Here is a 4079-nt window from a genome sequence, read left to right on the forward strand (position 1 = left end):
TTATTTGTACTGGTTTACATAATTTTCTGTCATCAAAGCAGATTTTAAAAAATTGTTAGTTCCCTGTGCAATAGTCTCTGCACTAGTGATAAATAGCCAGGAAAAAAAGAGTTTTGTATTCACAGATTATTTTATAAAAATTGTACCTGATGTACAATTCTAGATATCACCAAGTTTTGGATGAAGCACTCTGCCATGCCACGACTATATATATACATTTATAGTTTACCCCTCATGATAAGATGTTCCTTCTACCTACTGTCCTCTGGATGTGGTTCCTGGGGGGTCAGGTGTTGTTTGGAGATGCTCCAGCTAAGTAAGTCCTCGTGTTCTGGCAGGTATCCCTCATCCTACCATGGACTGGATGAAAAATGCTCAATGCTGCCAGGTTTTGGACTGGAGATGCACCTCAGGTTTGCAGTCCCTCATCCTACTGTCTGCTGGATGTCAGTTCCCAACAGTTCTGAGATCTGGTGTTGGTTGTAGCTGGATGCAGCACATGTATTTAAACTAGTGTACGGCCAGGTATCTGCCTCCTACCATACCCTGGAAGAACCATACCCAGGTTTTGGGCTGGAGATGTCAACCCACCTCCTTCCTACCATCCGTTGGATGTTGGTTCATGGTGGATCAGGTGTTATTTGGGTTGGAAATGCATACAAGTGAAGACAGAGTTTTGTACAGAAGCTCATCTTCCCTACCAATTTCCATTTTGAGGTAAGAGATCCTCTGCCTTACTGCATTACTTTTCTACAATTCCAGATTCCACCAGGTGTTGGATGAGGTCAAACTACTACTACGGTCTGTCGCACCCGAGCCACTCGACACCCTGGGTTCCCATTAATCGGTAGTAGGTATTATGGGATTCCTTCATATTTTTCCGCCTTTACATTCCTGACATAGTCATAAAACAGCAAAGAGTATACCTGTATCAGATGTGGTGCAGTCTCCCACTGAGTTGTGATATTTTCTTTTTTGTTACCACACCTCATGGTAACAAAAGGGTGATCATTTTTTTCACCAGCCCTCCATCACTTCAGTGTGGGATTCTAGCTATTTTGTGAGAGGAGGTAAGATATCAGAAGTTAACATTTTCCTAAATTGAAAATGCATTTCCGATAGATACTTACCTCCGGTGACATGTGGCGCAGGTATTCTGACCAATCTCAAAGTGATTAATGAGTGCAACTGTGTAGGGGGCACTGGTTACGATAGAGGTTGTGTCATGCTCCTATTTATTTTATCAAAATGTCTTTATAATTATTTAGTTTTTAATTTCAGTAACTAACAAGGCTTCATTTATGAGTTATTTCAAACATAATATAATCATGCCAGGTGCATCTGAGTGGAAAACTTAAGTATGGTAGTTTTATATAATGAGTTTTGCTTGTTTACTTTATGCATCTATCAGCTAAAATTTGACTTTAAAATGTGATTTTATTCAAAATAAAATGATTTGTGAACAATGTATCTTTTATCAGTTTAGTGTTTTGAGTCATGATGTAGACATCAGTAGTCCTAATAACTAATTATCTCCAAATAAATGTTAATCTTCAGTTCAAAAATTTAAATGACTCGTGGCACATTATCTTTTCTAAGAGATGTTGCAGCCCCTATAGTTTTAGAGCCCATTATGACTCTCATAACTCCCAGTCTTAATAACTACTTTGCATGTAGCTAACTTGTTCTACGAATTCAAGGTTCGTAAGCTTTAGTTTCTTGTTCTGTATGGCCTACCACATCCTTAGGGACAGAATTACAAGGGAGGAAGAAAAAACAGAGTGAGTTGGCAAGAGACTTGACTGTGTGCCTCAGAACAATTAGTATATTTTAACTAAAGTTCTTTTCAAGTAACGATTGGAGTTCTCATGATTAATAAGAAAGTGTGTACATTATCCTGATAACTTGTAACATACACTTCAGTAACTTTCAAAATATTGTTAGAAGTTTGGCTGTTGGGCATGTGGTTTCAGCCAATACTTCTAGGATCATTGTTTGTTTATATTTGTGCCAGTGGAGGCATTATCCATTTATTAGTTAATCTTGACCTTTATGTGACAAAAGTACATGTGTGTATGAGCTTATAACTGATGAAATACTGGACCAGTTTACACCAAACATAGCATGTACCCTTATGCCCCCCTAGGAGTGACATTGGGGAATCTGTAACCCCGCCCCCTTGGGAGGCCTTTACGTTGAATGTGAATAAAATGTCAGCTAATACATATTAAATGGAAGATTGACTGCTTGTCTGTCTTCAATTTTAATGTTACTGTAACATGAGGGAAGATGTACTCAACTGTTATCTGCTTGTTCTTTGACCTTATTTTCTATATTTTACTACATTACTAAAGGCTCCACAACTAGACTGACCAAGAAGGTTACAAGAGTAGACAAATTAAAGCTAACATTGGTCATAGTGACACAAGCACAAAAAAGTTCAGTAGAGTTAAGACCAACAGAAAATGGTGGTTGTCATTACCAAACCCATGAAATTATCCTTTTTTTTTTTGAAGCCCGTAACATGATTTGTGGAATTCTTTGTATGGACATTACAACTATAAGCCTTATTACCACAAGAGATCATTTAAACTTTCCAGTAAAACTGGATAAAGTTACTCGCTTGTTTTGTGGTTGTTGCTGATATTGCACTGAATTGTCACATCTTCTCCAGATGTTCTAATAAATAAAAGTTTGCTTAGTTTTTAAATCAGCAAAGTAGTAGTAGTAGTAGCTAACATAGTAAGCCACCTTTTACACATATGTAAGTCTTTTTTTTTTATTCAAATTAAATTTTACAATCCTAGTTATTCAGTAATAGTAATATTATTCCACTTTCAGTTTTGGCTGGTTAAATTTGATGTTTTAATATAAAACATCTATATCTACTTACCTATAAACTTACCTATCTACTTACCTATAAAATATTTAAATGGATAAATTACTACCATAAACTTTCTATTCTATAGTATGATTTCATGTTTGTTGTTACACTTCTGGTACTTGTGAATGGTTTCATCATTGAAATTTATGCTTCATTGCCCCAAGTTCTGTCTATTGACTAGTCTTCAGTGAAAAGTAAAAAATGTAATTTTTATTCTGACTGGTCCTACTCATGTGACATTGTACTATGATCTGTTATTTACTGAATATTGTTGTACTCAGTCAAGTTTCTAATTATTTAAGTATGTTGTTGTAAGTGGTCATTTAATCTGACAATTTATTTATGCTTGGGGGGGGGGGGCAATTAGTCGATGAAATTTCTGTACAATGAGATCTCTGGGTATTAATGCCTATGGAGAACTAGTCAGTAATTGGAATTGTTGTGCCTCTCAGATTTCAGATGATTTATTTATGCACATGGAAAAGTATAGGGATCTTTCACTGATATCAAAAAGTCAGATGGTCTAGGGTTTATACTTTCATACTGGATGTCAAATGCTCACATTCATCCTAGATGGAAAATGACAAATTTGTCTTCTTATACCATGTTATCAGATGATGCAAGTCTCCTCAATGATGTGAATAAAGATATTATTGAGAAACTTAATAAATGTAAATTTTCAGATCCAATCTTTTGCCAAAGATGATGTTTACATCATTGTATAAAGCTTTACTAAATGTTGTACTGATATGGATTGCTAGAAAGACATGTTTGATGTTCAGTATGGCAGCATTGAATGGTAAATGACATTACGTACAAGACTTCTTTAAAGAAACTGAAATATTTGTATCAGATCTCTTTTGATTTATTTGTGCCTTTTCAGAAGCACTCGGTAACTGGAATTAATTCAACCAGGTCTCTGATGATTTGTGTGTGTGTGTAGGTAAATACTTCATGGCCCAAATTATATCCAAACCAGGACTGTGATGATTTTTGTATGTGGGAAAGTAGTCAACAGGTTGAATTAGATTATTTAAAGTGTGTGTAGGTAAATACTTCATGGCCCAAATTATATCCAAACCAGGACTGTGATGATTTATGTATGTGGGAAAGTAGTCAACAGGTTGAATTAGATTATTTAAAGTGTGTGTAGGTAAATACTTCATGGCCCAAATTATATCCAAACCAGGACTGT

Source organism: Limulus polyphemus, unplaced genomic scaffold (assembly GCF_000517525.1).
Source record: "Limulus polyphemus unplaced genomic scaffold, Limulus_polyphemus-2.1.2 Scaffold689, whole genome shotgun sequence".
NCBI classification, from domain to species: Eukaryota; Metazoa; Arthropoda; class Merostomata; order Xiphosura; family Limulidae; genus Limulus; species Limulus polyphemus.